Below are 18,917 nucleotides of genomic sequence, written 5' to 3' on the forward strand. Positions count from 1 at the left end.
CCCTAAACGAGAACAGATTACTCCCTCTGTATTGTCATCCACTTTTTGATACTGGTTAAATGGGTATGGCTTATACATGCGGGCGTCTTTGTTAACTATTTATGATATCTTGCACCTTGTAAAATGGCCGCCAGGTTGGAGCAGCTTTCTCGATGTTATTCACCTGGTTAAGCGGCAGCCCGGGGGTGTACCACAGAGCATGCGCCGCTTCCAGGAGACCAGCTGCACGTGACAGGGGTGATTACGAAAATAGCTTGGATGCATAGTTTAAAAGCAGCGATGGCGGCTTCCTGGCTGCTCCAGCTTCTCCGTCCTCCTGACTTCTTGCGGGTAGGTCTTTGGCCAGCGTCCGACTTGCGGACAGGTGAGTGAACCCCGGTGCGAATTATTCCCATGTTACAGCATTTCCTTGGTTACTTGTGGTTGGACTAGCCGAACCGACCGCATATCCATGAGAGTAAGCCGTAATGCTGGCTGGTTGTGCTTGATCACCAAACATCGCCCATCCTCTCCCCGCCCTGCCGTGATCTCAGTGGGGGACGCGGCGGGACCTGGAGTGGCGGTTCGAGCCTTCGGAGACGCAGGGACCATACTTTGTGCGGGCCCATTTTGTCGACTTGGCACGCTCAGTATCCCGCGCTCAGCCCCACATGGCTTGTTCAGGTCACACGCGTACATGCGGTGAGATCGGCATGATTCTGAGAGTTGGTTATTGGGTGGTCACGCCTTCCCGCGCATATGGTGGATTTCACTTGGGTCATGTAGTGCCTACGGCCCCTGTTTTGCAACGTGTGTGTTCCTGCCGACCAAACTCTTTTGTGTCTCTGTTTTTCTCCCCTTTTCTTCTTCCTCCCCCGCATTAGGGTACCTATGACCAAGGTGCCTGATCAAGGGAGAAGACTGTTGACGCCAGTGATAGCTCCTGATAGGGTGAGACTTGAATAATGTCAATAGTATCACAATGTCCTTCCCATTACCCGTTGTTCCACGCATTATGTAGAATTTGATTGAGTTTTCACCCTGTAATCCTTTTATTGCTGTCCTTGTATATAGTCCTGACACACCCATCCCTTGCTGTGTGCTTTTAATCCCCTCCACCCTTGCCAGAATCCGGCAAGTTTTTTTATGAATAATGAACCACATACCGACGATCTAGAACATTGCGTTGCCAATAACTGGGGCACCATCTTTTTGTCTCCCTTTCTAGGTCCCATTAGGAATGAGCAGGACCAATCGGCCTGCGCTTTAGTATCCTGTGGAAGGTAAAACCCTGTCCTACCACAGCATGTAGCACTGTTATTTTACTTGGTCCTGACGAATTGCTATTTAGAGCATGAAACATGTCGACCACTAGGTAGAACTTACACTTCTGGATCATTGCACCAGTGTGTATCTTCACCCCACTGTTTTTTACTAAGGTAGTCAACCACCCTATTAAAAGAGATTTAGCGGATTAACTAACCTTTTTTAAGAAATTTCACCCACCTTCACGTCTACAATCGCACTAGAGCCCTCACACCCACATGCACCAACTGGCAGGAACAAAAGATCTCAGGTAAAGAGCCCCTTTATGGGTGCCCGTCAGACATTGTAGCGCCAGTCTGACGAGGAGCAGAACCCAGATGATGAAGCATGACACCTAGCTTGCTGGGTGTTTGAGGGTTTTAGTCAGACATTGTAGCGCCAGTCTGACGAGGAGCAGAACCCAGATGATGAAGCATGACACCTAGCTTGCTGGGTGTTTGAGGGTTTTAATTCCGAAAGAGGGATTTATTTATTTATTTTATTTATATGCTTATAAAGCGCAGGACTCGACCCCCGGAGGGGTATCTCCGCGCTAAATTTGCTGATGGAGCCAGATTAATTGCCTTTTAATGAGTGTAAATATGGGGCTATGTTTCACGGAAGAGAAATGTCTTGAGCATCTTCCGGAAAGATTGGAGATTGGAATTTTGTCTCAAGTCAATGGGGAGTTTATTCCAAATGAGAGGTCCTATGTACCAAAGTGCTCGGCCACCCAGTCTGGCCGCCTTAATAGGGGGGATTTTTAATAAAGATTGATTGCTTGAACGTAGGAGTCGTTCCGGTTTGTGGATTTGAAATTTTTGTTTCAGGTACTGGGGTCCAGATCCAAAAAGGCTTTTGTGTATGATGCAGCAAATCTTAAAGCTGATTCGCTGACGAATGGGCAACCAGTGAAGCTGTTCCAATAGAGGCCTAGATGGTGTTCTCGAGGGGGCATTGAGAACCAGCCTGGCCGCGGTGTTTTGGGCTACTTGAAGACGGTTAAGCACGTATTCATTTGCTGAAATGAAGAGACCGTTGCAATAGTCAAGACGACTTATTACAAGGGCCTGAACCAAGGTCTTTCTGTAAGCATCAGACAAGAAGGGGAAAACCCTTCTTAAGAGACCGATTGTCTGGAAACAGGTTCCTGTCACCAGGTTCACATGTTCTTTTAGAACCAGGTCTTGATCCAGTCTTACTCCCAGATTTTTCACTGATTGCTTTGGGCAAGGGACGGGTCCAAGCTCTAAGGGCCACCAATCTGGGGACCAGAGGAGGTTGGCTTTCCCGAAGAGCATAACTTCTGTCTTGCCGACATTACACTGGAGGCAGTTGGAAGCCATCCAGGTGGATACCGCTCTCATGCCCTCGGCAAAGGAGTTCTTAATTTCCGGGGTAAGAGTCTGGAAGGGGAACAGGAGCTGGGTGTCGTCAGCGTACGACACTGGGGTAAACCCATATTTCCGCACGATGTCAGCAAGGGGGGCCACGTACACATTAAATAATGTGGGGCTTAGACATGAGCCCTGTGGGACCCCCTTGGTGAGCTCCCTAAAGGTGGAATAATAGGAGCCCAAGCTGACACTTTGTGAGCGGCCAGTGAGAAAGCTCTTCAGCCAGGACAGTGCCGCGCCTCCAATTCCAGCTCTCTGCAAACGGCCGAGAAGGATCTTATGTGACACAGTGTCGAAGGCTGCAGACAGGTCTAACAGCACCGGAATCATAGAGCCTCCTCTATCCTGTGTCATCTTGATGTTATCTGCCACGGAGAGGAGCGCGGATTCGGTGCTGTAGTTGGGTCTGAACCCTGATTGAGAATGGTCCAGACCCCCTGTAGCCTCGATGAATTTTGACAGATGTGTGTTCACGTGCTTCTCGGCCAGTTTTCTTAAGAATGGCAGAAGAGAGATGGGGCAGAGATTGGTAAGGTCTGTCCATGGCATGGCCGTGTTTTTACGGATGGGGTTGACTCTTGCTCTTTTCCAGTCATTAGGTATTTGTCCCTCTTTGAAGGAGAGATTAATGATTGTTTGTATCAATGGACAAAGAAGGTTGCTTAAAGGGATCATCATTTTGGCCGGGATGAGGTCTAACGGAGGGCCTGTTTTGATGCTACTCATTAATGACAAGATTTCCGTATGACTGTCTTCAGGGAAGGTGGTCAGCTTAATTAGATCAATGCAAGGAGGTATTAAAATGCATTCTGTACTGTCCCTGGATTTATTGGCCATGGTAATTTTGTTATAAATAGCATCTATTTTGTTTTCAAAGAAAAGGGAGATGTCGTGTTACACAGAGTTTGGGAGAACTCGTCAGGGCTCTCACAGGCTGAGGGCTTCACAAAAGTCTGTAGGATCTTGTATAACTCTTTTGAGGAGTTCCGGCTTCTGCTAGCTGTGATGTCAGATTGTTTTTCCTAGCTAGCCTGATGTTTTTGTAGTAAGAGGACAAAGCTTCTGAGTGCTTTTTCCTACTGTCTTCAGTATAGGTCTTTCTCCAGACTTTTTCTAGCCTCCTACAGTTCTGCTTTTCTAATCTAAGCTCTACCGTATACCATTTCTCCTGCTTCGATGTGGGATGCTGTTTCATGAGTTTCAGTGGTGCTAGGTGATCGATTGCTTCCCTTAATGCTAGGTTGTATTTAGAGAGGGCTGACTCTACATAATCTGTAGTTAAGATGTGTGGCTCTTTCCATATTTTCTGAATCTCATCTACAGTGGCCTTGTGCCATTGTCTGCGCCATATATGCGGGGTAGGAGTTTGTTTAGCAGGTTTGGCTAGGCCAGGAAGAGAAAATGAGATTAGGTAGTGGTCAGACCAATTGACCCGGATCGGTGGACGACTACATATGGTGGGACCATTAGAAAAGATTAGATCTAAAGTATGTCCTCCTTTATGGGTAGATCCAGTATTTTGCAACTGCAGTCCTAGCTGGGCAAGGTCCGAAAGTAGGGACAGGGTATCTGGGTGGTCAGGGATATCCACATGAACATTAAAGTCCCCTAATAAAAGAAAATGTTCTTTGGCTTTAAGATGTTGTGCAATAAGCTCTCTTAAGGAAAGGGAGAAACCAGTATTGGGTCCAGGGGGATGGTATACCAGAGCGCCTTTCCAGTTATCCTTGGAGCCTGATGTTACCTTAAATATCATCACTTCCATCAGTGGGCAAGTACTCTGCTCAATTATGGAGATTTTTAGACATTCTTTGTATACTATGGCTATTCCGCCTCCAGTTTTTATCGGGCGGTCGAGCCTTGAGATTTTATATCCAGTAGGGATTCCAAGTGTTATAACCGGGGTGGTATGTGGTTTGAGCCATGTTTCAGTTAAAAAACATATGTCAGGGTTGGTATTTTTAATAAGGTCCCATATCTCAAGATGATGTTTAGGGAATGAGCGAACATTTAAAAGAAGACTTTTAAGACCTTGAGCTCTGGCTTTCTGCTGACCGCATTTCCGATATGGGTGATGGTATGGGATGCCTGAAACCTGCACCGGGCGCATGAGAAAGGACCTTCCAAGCACGGCCAGGGATCACGCATGCATCCCCCAGAACCGGTCGGTTGTAGGCTGAGTAGTGATTGAAACGTGTACCTGATTCTGGTGTCTACCAAAGGTGCCAGCATGATTCGACCAGGGGGTGTGGCCCCTGGCCCCGTCCGATCGCAGACGGGCCACTCTTTGGCCACTCTTCAGCAACCTCTGCGCGCGACCGCTGCGCGCTCCGGGGGGGGGGCGATGGCTAAATAGCCCAGAGAAAGCAGGCACTAGAGCGCTAACCACTCAGGAAATGCCCCCACAGGAAGTGCCTGGCTCTCCCTGGCCCGCCCTCCGCGCAACGGTACTGGTTACCGCGTCGGACCGGGGCGGGCAGGAGTGAGAGACGAGCACAGGCTTCCTTTACTAACCAGTGGAGTAAATCCTCCCCCTAATAAATAAGGATTTTGAGAAAGGTAGGCAGCGCAAACACAGCGAGTGTGGCGTTTTTAAAAGGAGTGCTGACCCAGAGAATTAGTGATTTAAAATGTCAGTTTCACAATAAAATAGTCCGTTTTCAATCAGCAGGACAGCATCGTTTTTAAATCAACAATGTTTTTAAAAATGCAGGCAATTCTCTTCATTCAGCAATTCAGGCACAGCACAAGGCACAGTTGTAATACCTCTGGCGAGCAAAAGCGGATCGGGGACTCTGCCACCATCACCCTACCGCAGCTTGCACGTGGAAAGGCTCTGCCTAAATAGCCCAGAGAAACCAGGCACTAGAGCGCTAACCACTCAGGAAATGCCCCCACAGGAAGTGCCTGGCTCTCCCTGACCCGCCCTCCGCGCAACGGTACTGGTTACCGCGTCGGACCGGGGCGGGCAGGAGTGAGAGACGAGCACAGGCTTCCTTTACTAACCAGTGGAGTAAATCCTCCCCCTATTAAATCAGGATTTTGAGAAAGGTAGGCAGCGCAAACACAGCGAGTGTGGCGTTTTTAAAAGGAGTGCTGACCCAGAGAATTAGTGATTTAAAATGTCAGTTTCACAATAAAATAGTCCGTTTTCAATCAGCAGGACAGCATCGTTTTTAAATCAACAATGTTTTTAAAAATGCAGGCAATTCTCTTCATTCAGCAATTCAGGCACAGCACAAGAAGGCACAGTTGTAATACCTCTGGCGAGCAAAAGCGGATCGGGGACTCTGCCACCGTCATTCCCCTTTACACCCTTTTCACTTCACGTAGTGTCGGTTCATTTATTCATTTATTCTTCTTCCCTTGGGGAACAGTGTATCCTTTTTTGTTGACCTAGTTCCAGGACCTATACACTGGACGCCGATTAAAAAAGCCCTCTTAGTTCCTCTCTTTGTTGAATAGGTCATTTTTTATAGCACAATGGGAAAAAGACTGGGAGGTCTCTCCAGGCTCTACTTAATAATAGCTGGTAGTTTCAAAGAAGAACTAGGTGTACATGCAGCCATTTATCAGATAGGGAAATAGATATGAGAGAAGAGCTGGTGAAAAGGCATAATCTAGGAACAGTTCAGTGACTGCACCTAGACGTTCTTAGGCTGCAAAAAAATGATTGCTAGCTTACAGGGCTTACATTTGCCATGCTGTTCACAGTGACCCTTATCAATTTTCATGTTATTTTGTAAAGGAAGGATAGCTAGATTATTGTAAATGTGACCTAGCAAACACCAGGCCTAGTGGTGAAGTGGGTTTGGCCTCTCTGTACCCTATTTTATGCAACATATAATGCGTAGAAAGAGGCTGTTTTTCTACAATAATCGATGCGTAGCCAGTCACTGGCAGGCCTCTTCCTCACAAAGACTGGGCTAATCACCAACACAAGTGTTTATGGTTGCAAAACTGCAGATTGTTTATTTACGAATTGCAATGATAACTTACTGTTATTTATGGTTATGCAACTCTGTTGTTCAATTTCTAAGTGCTTTAGCTGAAAGATGTCACTATATTCGCAAACCTGAAGGGACAGAAAGCTCATCGTATGTTACAGTAATTTAACCATTTGATCTGCAACTCTTAGCAACAAAGGCTAAGCTCACAAAGCTATCTTGCTGGAATAGCGCCTTCTGTCCACTTCTTAGTGTTCAACTGCTTAATTATTCAGGCGAAAAAGAGGACTTCTGAATACAATGACCTCTGACAGTAACAAGTGTTTTCTAACTAGATAAAACGTAAACGACCCCTGTCACACATCTAAGCCACTTTTATGAATGAGGTTTGGACTGGGGTTGAAGAAAGGGAGCACACTGTAAACGGTCCAATTCTATCACATGGCCAATGAATGTACTTCATCCCAGCTCTCGCTGCCTGCCACCTCAGCATAAAAATTCATAACATATGCTTTATACTCTTGGCGTTATAGCCTACAGCAGCACTGGGATGTACCATCCACATCAAGATTAAATGTTGTGCTTCATAATTTAAGGTAGGGTTTTCTGAACCGCACAAGGAAAATACAACTCCCAGGTGAGAAGATTTAAAAGTGGGATCGAGAGATGGGCGGGGAGGAAGGGGTTTAAGAAAATATACCAATCTAGATTGATAATGTATTGTGATGTTCGTAATTGTGTACGTAATACGTGTCACACACCAAGGTACGCCAAAGCCATCTGTCTCCTTTAGTCTGTGAGCATCACTCCTTAGCTACACGTTTGAGGAAATATGCATCAGGCCTCTTGAGATTAAATTCACCAAAAGTTACCCTCTTTTCCAACCGTGCCCCATTCTGCTCACAAAAACTGAAGAAAGGAGGGTGAGGGGGATTAGCCGGCTGCGGATTAGAATCCCGGGGTTGGAAGGTGCATAACTGAATCCTGATTAAAGGAAGCCGTTATTATATTACTACGTGAGCTGTTGCCTCCGGGATATCAAATAATCACAGCTAGTAGCTAGGAGAAGCAGGCGACGGACTACCAGTGAATGAATGACAGTCATTCAAATGTGTGAAATTAGTCGGTGATATTCACGGTGACCTGGTATAACTGCTTAGGATGAGGGACCCAAAGGGCTTCATTTGACGCGATTATCCATTACAGACACCCCAACAGCTGCCCGAGTGAGGCATTGGAACGCTTGAGCCCGCATCTAATCCAAATAGACAGCATGAGGGATTTAAATGTGCATTTTGATGCCTGATGATTCAACACAGCACCAATAGAAGAAATCACTTGCCTTTTTTAACATTAAAATGTAGGAAGCCCGTCCAACACAGAGCTGATCACATGCTGGACACTGTTTGCTGTGAAAAGGAAGAGGCATGTGAGCGATAGGATAGCGAGAAGCAAAGCCATGGAGATGGAAAATGAGCAGTGTGAGATGTGGATCAATGCTGTGAACCCTGTAAACAAGGCTGCGCTGTTGGCCTGGGTCAAAGAAATGGGAACCTCCCTGGGACAGGTGAACAGTAAGCGCAAGTACGGTGGACCTCCCCCTGAATGGGAAGGTGCCCCCCGCTCCGGTTCCGAGGTGTTCATTGGAAGCTTCCTCAAGACATATACGAAGATAAATTGATCCCCCTCTTTCAGGGCATGGACAAACTGTATGAATTCCGCCTCATGGTGACCTTCAGCAGCCTCAACCGGGGCTTTGCCTACGCCAGGTACACCAGCCGGCGAAACGCCCAGTCTGCCATTGCTGCACTGAACGGCTACCAAGTGCAGAAAGACCACCAGATTGTCGTGTATCGGAATACCGAGAAGTACGAGCTGTGCGTCGACGCCGTGCCCTGCCGGCTGGAGCAGGAGGAGCTGAAAATGGCACTGCAGCAGCTGACTTCCGGAATTGAGGACATCGCTTCGTATCCAAGCACCACCAAGAAATGAGAACTTCTGGCTGTGGTCTAATATAACTCTCACAGAGCGGCAGCAATGGCCAAAAAAGTCTTAGTAGAAGATAACTTGAGGTTGTATGGACAGAAGCTTAGCGTGGACTGGCTGAAACTGGACTTAAAGCAAAAACTACGAATTGTTTCAGAGAGAACCACTAACTCTCCTGGTGAGCCAAATTGGATAATTTCATCTGTTCCTACCCAGTAGTCTGAGTAGAAGAAACAGGACCAGCTGATATCCCTGGGCTGTATAGTGGATTTCCTATGCTTACTTTGCAGAAAGATGCAGCTGGGCTCTCCAGTATTTTTGACCAACCTCTTGGCTGTTAGCCCAGAGGGACTGATGCGCATCTGGTATCAGGTTGTAATTCCAGGCTATCCAATTCCATTCAGAGGATCATGACATCCACATTCAGCCACCCCCTGCTTTTAACCATACCAAGAGGACCCATTTATTACATTTGTTAGGGTACCTCCTAGCTATTTATAATTCATACTACACCAATCTACACCTAGGGAACCTCCAGTCACATTGGTGTCTTAGTCTAAAAAGACCTCCAGCAAAGAGCCCCATGGAGGTCCCTGTTGAGCACTGCAGTGCTGATCCAACGAGGAGCTGCTCGATGATGAAGCATGACACCCACCAGGGTGTGAGGGCTCTTGTTTCTGAGTAAGCAGATCCCGAATCTGCTTTCTCAGTTTCTCACCAACCTTTTTCCCCCTTGCCACCTTGACCGTAGAGGATCTGCATACCCTAATGGACTACATAGAGTTTCAGGGAGCTTGTGTACAAGACCTAGAAGCACTCCAAGTCCCTCCTATGTGTTTTCATTGGTATCATAGTCTGAATTTTCTGGAATAGCCTCTTGAGGGGAAAAGCCTGAAACTGCACCATGTCTAGAACAGCTCCAATAAAAGGGTACCTCTGAGAGGGAATAGGAGTGACTTTGGCACGTTGATGGTGAAGACCAGCAAATGCAGAAGGTTCACCATCGTTTACTTCTGATCCTGCTCGCAGGCAGGTCGCTCCCCACGCCACCACACGGCCGCTAGCTGCCTCGGGCCTGCTCCCTGCCGCCCGCCTGTTTTGCCGCCATTTCCCACTCCTTCCCGCCCCTGCGGCCTCGCGACCTTGCTCCCCATTGGCCACCTCGCTCCCGCCTCCCAGCTGCTCCTCCCTCCCTATCCCCCTCTTAAGGAGGCCGCGCAGTGGCGTAGGAGCGACCTCTGACCCTGCTCGTAGGCAGGTCGCTCCACACGCCACCACACGGCCGCCAGATGCCTCGGGCCTGCTCCTTGCCGCCCGCCTGTTTTGCCGCCGTTTCCCGCTCCTTCCCGCCGCTGCGCCCCTGCGGCCCCGCACCCCTGCTCCCCATTGGCCACCGCGCTCCCGCCTCCCAGCTGCTCCTCCCTCCCTATCCCTCTCTTATGGAGGCCGTGCAGCTGGCGCGCCAAAGTCGTGCCAAAGGCAAGCCCGTCTGTGCCCGTCCGCGCCTGGACCGCGCCCAGCGCCAGAACCCCTGGACCCTGCGAACACCACAAGACCAGACTCCGCTATGACGCCAGCACCCTCCATGCACTCAACACCGGCCGAAACCACACCTGCTTCCAAACCACTCCAAAACTGACTCATGGACCTTTCTCCTGCCACAACTGCAGCTTCACCTGCAACAGAACCACCAAACCTCCAAGGACTGGACCCAACCATCTCCGCTGCATACTCCTTAAACACCCGCAAACACGCCGTCGAGCTCTGGGATCTGTTTGACACTTTCGCCCCAGACGTGGCCTTTCTGACCGAGACCTGGTGGAACGACTCCTCGGCGCCCGACATAGCCATAGCCATCCCGGACGGCTACAAGATCACCCGCAGGGATCGCGCCAACGGAACCGGAGGAGGAAGAGCCATCGTCCACAAGTCCACCCTCAAGTTCGCCACCCACGCAGATGACACCCTCAAAACCCCCGAACACCTGCACTTCCGGATTCACACCGACCCCAACACCACCCTCAGAGGAACACTCATCTACAGACCCCCCGGACCCCGAGTTCAATTCAGCGACTCCATCGCCGACCACGTCAGCACCCACGCACTCGCCTCTACGGATTACATCCTCCTCGGGGACCTGGATTTCCACCTCAAGAACAACAACAACTCCGCCACCCTGATCGACAACCTCGCCAACCTCGGCCTCAGACAACTCATCACCGCACCCACCAACGCCGCTGGCCACACACTGGACCCCGTCTTCTCCACAGGCACCCACGTCGCCTTTGACCACACCACCGAACTCCAGTGGACTGACCACCGCTGCATCCATTTTACCTTCAATAAACCAACCACGCACCACCGCAATCAATAGCTATCTCCCCGCTGCTGGAGCAAAGTCACCGAAGACCAGCTGATCACCACCCTCGCCCAAAACCCACCCACCAACCCAGACACCGGAGCGCGCAACCTCAGACAGTGGATCGACGACTGCGCCAACACCCTCGCCCCACTCAAGAAACCCTCCAACAACCATGCCAGCAAGCGAGCCACCTGGTTCACCGACGAGCTGCAGACCTCCAAACGCGCATGCCGGAAACTGGAGAAGATATGGCTCCACGAACACACACCGGACAACCACTCAGCCCACAAGGACGCCACCCGCAGACATCACCACCTCATCAGATTAGCCAAGAGATTCTCCTTAAAGACCGCATGGATAACAACGCACACGACAGCAAAGACCTCTTCAGCATCATAAAGGAACTCTCCAACCCCAGCGCCAACACCAACGACATACCGCCCTCACAAGAACTGTGCAACTGGCAAGCCATCTTCTTCCACCGCAAGATTGCTGACATCCATGACAGCTTCAACACCATGACCGCCATGACTACGCCAGACCCCACCTCCCCTGTGAACACCACCAGCGCCAACTGCCTGACCTCCTGGTCCAACGTCAACAACGACGAGATACGCAAGGTCATGAACTCCATCCACTCAGGCTCTCCGTCAGACCCATGCCCACACCACGTATTCAACAAAGCAGACAATGCCATCGCACTCCAACTAAGGAAGGTCATCAACATCTCCTTCGAAACAGCGACATTCCCGGAAAGCTGGAAACACGCCGAAATCAACGCCATCCTCAAGAAGCCCAAGGCGGACCCCAAGGACCTCAAGAACTTCCGCCCTATCTCCCTGCTCCCGTTCCTGGTGAAGGTCATAAAGAAAATCGTCAACATGCAACTGGCACGCCACCTGGATGACAACAACATCTTGGACCCATCCCAGTCCGGGTTTAGACGAAACCACAGCACCGAGACAGCCCTCATCTCCGCCACAGACGACATCAGGCGCCCACTAGACAAGTGCGAAACATCAGCCCTCATCCTCCTGGACCTGTCAGCCGCCTTCGACACTATCTGCCATCGCACTCTAAAGACACGCCTCCTGGAAGCCGGAATCCAAGAGAAGGCCCTTGACAGGACCACGTCCTTCCTCTCCGGCAGAACCCAGAGCGTCCGCCTTCCGCCCTTCCGATCCGAGGCCACCGACATCATCTGCGGAGTCCCCCAGGGCTCATTCCTTAGCCCGACGCTGTTCAACATCTACGTGGCCCCCCCGCACAGGTGGCCCGCCAACACGACCTCAACATCATCTCCTACGCCGACGACACCCAGCTCATCCTCTCCCTCACCAAGGACCTGCACACCGCCAAAACCAACCTCCACGAGGGAATGAAGGCCGACGCCGACTGGATGAGGAACAGCCGTCTGAAGCGGCACCCCCTCCCCTCAGCGCCTTGAGACCCTCACGGGTAAGTAGCGTGCTTTACAAGTACTCTGATTGATAGTCTTGAGGTGGGAGACGACTGCCTGTTGTGAGCCTCCCTTTACCAGCCAGTCGTCGAGGTAGGGGAAAGAGTGGAAGCCTGACCTCCAGAGGTAAGCTGCGACCACCACCTTCACTTTTATGAACACCCGAGGGGCGCTGGTAAGGCCAAAGGGGAGCATGGCAAACGGAAAGTGCTCTTGGTCAAAAGTGAACTACAGGTAACGCCTGTGAGCAGGCAGGACGGGAAAGTGAAAGTACACATCCTGTAAGTCCATCAATCCCATCCAGTCTCCTGGGTCTAGGGCAGACAGGACTTGCACAATCATGAGCATCTTAAATTACCCCTTTTTCTAAAAAGAGATTGAGAAGGCACAGGTCTACATTTGGACAAAGGATTCTGTCCTTCCTGGGTACCAAAAAGAAGAGGGAATAACAACCAGTACCTTACTTCTGATGCAGACACCTTCTCTATAGGTCCCTTGGCCAAGAAAGCGAACACATCCTGACAGAGCAAGGAGAGGAGGTCCTCTGTCAGCTTGTCATAAGCAGGTGGTCACAAAAGGGAGGGAGTAGCCACTTAAGACAAGCTGCAAAATCCAACAGTCGGATGTTATTAACCTTCAGAAGTGCACGTGATGGCGTATCCTGCCCCCACTGGATGCTCATGATGGTTGAAGGGCAAACTAAAGGGGTTTGGAGACTGCAACCCCCATGGGGTGGGGGACTGACTTGCCGTTTGGCTGCCTGTAACATGATGTCATCGGCCAAAAAACCCCTGCCCTTGTGAACCCCTGCCCTCCACACATCTACCACAGAGGTGCCACCGCCATCGCACCCGAACTAGATCGCATCATCAACACCACCTTCAAAACAGGCACCTTCCCAGCTGATTGAAAACGCGCAGAAGTCAGGCCCCTGCTCAACAAACCCACAGCTGACCCTACTGACCACAAGAACTACTGGCCCTTCACGCTCCTCCCCTTTGCAGCCAAAGTCACAGAGAAAACAATCAACAAGGAACTGACATGCTTCATCGAAGACAGCGCCGCCCTCGACCCGTCCCAGTTCGGATTCCGAAGCAACCTGGGGTCCATTTTGAGTTCGGTGTCCAGGATGATTCCTACGTTGCGTGCGTAGTCCATGGGGGTGGGCGGAGTTCCGCAAGCGGGTGGACACCAGGTGTCGTTCCAGGCGTCGGGTGTGGGCCCATGATGGCCTCATAAAGTTCCGTAATTTGGAAGGGGGTCGCTACGGCTCCTGGAAATTAAGGCACAGCCGGCCTAGCTCCACCACAATGCTAGGCCTCGAGTGCTGACGGCCTGTCACTTGTTCAAAACCTTGTGCAAGTAATTCAAAGTCCTCTTTGACACTTTTTTATTTTTGTGGGACTTACCAGATTTGGAGAAGGACAACGATCGCTGGGTACAAATTCATGAACAATTTCGGGAACTTCCTCGCAGCAGAGACCTGGAGTATCGAGGAGGTAATTGACGTGGAGAGGCAAGGAGCTTGAGGAAGCAGTTCCGGAGCACCTTAGGATGCAAGGCCTAGCAGTCCTCGCATGTCTGGGAGACACCAGAGACAAATCAAATGCAGGTTTGTTACCAACATCGTTTGATGATAGGTAACGTATGGCTTAAAACCTGCCTTTCTGGTTGACATCTTTCACATCAGGAGACAAAGTCTCAAAAAATCTTTGACAAGAGGCCGAAAAGTCAAAAAGTGACTTAGGTAGCCTTTCTTCGAATCTGAGCTGACTGGTGGAAAAAGAAAAGAACTGGAGTCAGTGTGCTAGAGTGGCATCTATATAGGCACCACACACCGCTTCCGGCATGGACGACGCTACGTGGAGCCGAATGACGCCACCTACAAGCAAACAGGGGTACTGCTTACAAAACATTTCTGGATTCAGTCTGATGACGGGATATTTTAGGGTAAGTAATCTGCAACTAGAAGACCCAATCAGTTTGGGAAGTTATCCAATGGTTCAAAAAGACATGAGAATGATACTTGGCTATTCCTGTTAGCAATGAATAGGACCAGTCAACTATTCCACATAGCTACCATAGTTTACCTTCAAGTGGATAGAATATGCTGGTCCTCGTAGCTAGTGAATACAGTCCAATACATGATTATCCCATAAAGGTTCACAGGTATTCAAATTATGCCAATGCAAAGATAAAATACAAATTAAAAACTCAACAGCCCCATCTAATACGGACAACTGTGCTAGGCTCTTGTATTTGCAACTACTGGTATATTTTATTTACATATATGCGTAGTGATATCTGTGTGTTTATTGCACTCTTAGCTCTGCAAAACACTGTGCTTGGTGCTATGGGTTTCCTCGTAAAATATCTCTCTTAATTGGATCTGTTTTCCTGCTTAAATCTCACTTCTGTTTATGAACCTCTTTTCCACCTGGAGCATTTTATAGCAATCACAGCAGATGTTTTTTTTCGCAAAAGGCAGCTACTTTTCTAGTCTACTCTCTCCTTTTGTTGCTGGATTCTTTTCGGCTCATTTTCTAGTCTATGAACTCTGTGCCTCTCTAGCTAAAATCACAGGCTTTCTATAAACTTCCACTAAGAAGGCAGCACCCACAATTAGGAAAGAACTATTTTAGAAAATGTTAAGAACCAATGGGCTTCTGCTTACAAGTATGAAAGAGACAGCAATCGTTCCTAAGGTCATTTACTTAGCAAACAATGTGAGGCTAATACTGAAAAAAAATGCTACGGGTATGTAGCAGTGGAAACATGGAAGACATTAAACAAGTACAATAAAATACAAAGACAACATTAAACACGTTTTTAAAAACCCAAACCTAGTGCCTACTTTGTGCCAATGATTCCAACTGTGGGACTAGCAAGCATTTGTTTGGTACGGGACATACTTTATTTTCTGGCTTTGACCCAGAGCACGAGATAGAAAGGAATAAAAGCAATAACAAATGAAAAAGAGAAAGATAGGAAAATTTAGACAAAGGGAGAAAGTTGGGATGAAATAAAATCTTCAAAAGTGTGATTATGAGACTGGAAGTATAGGGTCACTCAAGAAAAAGGCACAAAGTGGAATCAAGACTAAGCAGACTTGGTATTCGGTAACTTTAAAGAAAAACTTTGGGCCCCTGAACATTTTATTTAACCAACTAAACACTGCTCTTACCTTTCAATGCAGCATTGACTATACATCATAAATGGACCAGGGACTGAAGTAAATTATCTAATGTCAAGATTCAGGACTGGGTGTACTGGAAACTAGTAAGGCTGAAGTTCAGGAAAGCCTCTAGGGAGCACGTTTTATATGCTGTAGGTTTAAGCACCAGGATCCATTCGGCAGTATATTAAGTTGAGATGAAAAATTAGAGTTTAAGTCATTCTCTGTCTGTGACTATGCACACATAGAAAGTGTACAGCAACTGTGAGATCTTTTTTCTAAATGTCACCTTTGTGATAACCTTTAGGGACAAGGCATTGGAGTAGAAAGGAGAGTTGAAATCCCCCAACATAATTTGCAGATTTGGTTGATAGTTGTTGGACTTGGCCCTTTTTGCAGGGTCATCCCTGAATTTTTTGCCATCCTCCTATATTTTTTCTGACCTGTTGTGGGCTATTTTATGACTCTGGGCACTTTACCACTGCTGACCAGTGCTAAAGTGCATATGCTCTCCCTATTGTAAATGAATATATTAATTGGTGATTCCATGCTTGACTATTTGGTTTACTTGTCAGACCCTAGTACAGTGCACTGAGTGTGCCCAGGGTGTGTAATTCTAAATGCTGCTAGTGGGCTTGCAGCACTGGTTGTGCCACCCACAGAAGCGGCCTTGTAAAACTTGTCTAAGGTCTGCCATTGCATAGCCTCCGTGCAGTCTGGAACTGTCATGCTGACTGGGCAAGTGCACCCACTTGCCAGTCCCTAACCTTCCCTATTCTTCATAATAGTCACCCCTATGGTAGGCCCACGGGCAGGGTGCATTGAAAGTATAAGGTAGGACAAGCCCTGATGTGTGCGCAATGTCCTAATAGTGAATTACAGCCATTTTCGTTTTTCACTATTGTAAGGCTACCTGTTCTCCATAGGCCATAATGGGCTGCTAGATTATTACATGTTTATAATCCTAGCAGACTCAGAGAACATGGTAGAAATTCGAGTTTAGTATGCCTGGACTCAGAATAATAAAATACATCTTTTAGTGAAGTTTATTTTAATATACCGTGTTTGCAAATACCACTTTTAGAAAGTAGGTTTTGGCTTGCCTAACCACTTAAGCCTGCCTCTGCGAGGTTGTGTATTCCTTGTCTGGGGTTTTGTGAGTAACAGGGCTGGGGGATTCCAAGAGACAGGCTGGAGCAGCCCGGTGGTGAATAGGGAGATCTGCATCTAGATGGGAGGGAGGAGTTGAACCTGGGACCTGAATAGTGCTGGGCCTTCCCTCTACAATGCTGGCTCCACCCCCTGTGGTGCGTCTGATGTCTCTGCCCTGCACACTGAAAGAAGAGAAGGAAGACTGTCAACAAAGTGCTCCAGGACTGTACTTGCTTTCCACAATGCTGGCTCCACCTCCTGTGATGCGTCTGATGTGCCTGCCCTGCGCTGTGAAAGGAAAGGAATGTCTGGTAAACAAAGTGCTTCAGAACTGATTTTGACTGGGCACAGGCCCCTCTCCCCTCAGAGAACAAAGGATTTTGGGGTATAAATATTGGGACCCTGATCCCATGAAATTAGATCACTTTTGGACTTACAAGACAAAACCTCTGCTGAGGAGAGGAACCTGAAGAAACTGATGAGAGACTATTCCCAAGCTGAAGTGCTGCTTGGGGGATTGGCCTGCAGTGTTTGCCTGACTGCCAAAGAGAGGAGAAAGAACTTTGTGGACATTACTTTCAACTTGTGCAGAGATCTGCAAGGGCTTGGAAGAGAGCTTGCCCCCTGACCGAAGTCCCAGGACCAGTGGACTTCACCAGCCTCTGTGAATTGCTGCTGGAAACGCTGTTTCAGTGGCTACAGAGGCAGGGAGCTGTGACCGACTCTCACAACCGGCCCGGTGTCCTGTAGGCACCGCATCAAGCAATGTCCGCCTCGAACAACGCAAGCTCCTAGCTCACCGACTCCGTCCTGACGGCGTCACCGAGCCGTTGCCTGCACCGCAACTGGTGGACACCGTGACGTGCAACGCCTCGCTACACCAACTCGTACTTGTCTGACCGACACTTCACTGCTGCTGACTTCGAGTCCTGTGAACACACCGGAGTTGGGCACCCCCTCGCACGCTTTGCGACGCACCGTCCGACTCGCACCGCTGTCAGGACTGATCGACGCCAGCTCCCGAACTCCGGCTCTGTTGCGGCACTGCAAGCTGCAAGCACCGCATCGAAGCACCGTCTCGCCCTGCAACGCACGCCTTGGATCCACTGACTCTGTCAACGGGCCGCTGCCTGCACCGCATCAAGGGACAACACGTCCTGCAACGCTTCCTTTCTGCACCACGACGAACACCGAAACGGGCTCGCACATCCGTGCCGGCCGCCTCAAGTAAAAGGTACTGTGACTGAGTCTGTCGACATTTGATTGAGCCCGTACCGACGCGATCCTCCGGATTTGTTGGACTCTGTGTTAACTCAACAATGCTGTAGCCGGACCAGCCTACCAACTCGCACAGAACCTTGATTTAAGCCTTTTAACAGAACTCTTGAAATCTAATAGTACTGTGGACTCTTTTTGTCGTTTATAGGTCTTGTGGGGTAACTCTATATAAAATATACTTATTTTTTATATAAAACCTTGTGTGGTGTACATTTGTAGTGTTGTCACTGGGTTACTGTAAGTGGTCACAAATGCTTAACTTACAACGCCTCTGAGATAAAGCCTTGCTGCTCATGCCAAGCTACCAGGGGGGTGAGCAGGGGTTATTTTAGGAGTGTAATCCCCTTATCCTGACTAAAGGAGAGGGTCCCTATTTGTCACAAGTACCTACCTGTGCCAACTAGAGACCCACAATTCTAACAGTAGTGCCTCTTCCTGTTAACAATAGATAGTTAAAGGCCTTTTGGCGCAGATTTTGAGTTTTGCTAACAGAGTACTCTGTCGCTAAAGATACAGAGTACACTTTCTGCCAAACTCTTAGTCCACCCACCCAATTTTGAGCTGAGAGGACCGTCAGGCTTACATCTGATAGAGTAAAATTTGCTCTGCCAATGTAAACCTTCCTCGCACAGCCCGAGGGAGTACAGGCAGACAGAGGTAGGCCATTCGACCTTCTGCCATTCTTACAGTGAAAAGCTGGTGGGCTTTTTTTTTTGTCGTTCACTGCCTGGAATATCCTAGTGGTGAGGGATAAATAAATGAAAAAATGATCCCCACATTAGGGGTGATAACTCCCATGGTGTTGGGGCCATTAGCGTTTGCTTTTCCATGAAATAACTCCCCCTTTAGAATTTGGCTTTGGAAAAGTAAAAACATT

General features: G+C 48.8%; 1 protein-coding gene and 1 pseudogene across 10 annotated transcripts in view; one reads left to right on the forward strand and one right to left on the reverse strand.

Moving 5' to 3' along the window:
* RPAP3 (RNA polymerase II associated protein 3) overlaps positions 1-18,917 on the reverse strand; it is a 286,980-nt gene that overhangs the window by 25,936 nt on the left and 242,127 nt on the right. The gene's annotated exons all lie outside the window — the stretch shown is intronic.
* On the forward strand, positions 8,088-9,028 carry LOC144768099 (dead end protein homolog 1 pseudogene; annotated as a pseudogene).

Source organism: Lissotriton helveticus, chromosome 1_1 (assembly GCF_964261635.1).
Source record: "Lissotriton helveticus chromosome 1_1, aLisHel1.1, whole genome shotgun sequence".
Lineage (NCBI taxonomy): Eukaryota > Metazoa > Chordata > Amphibia > Caudata > Salamandridae > Lissotriton > Lissotriton helveticus.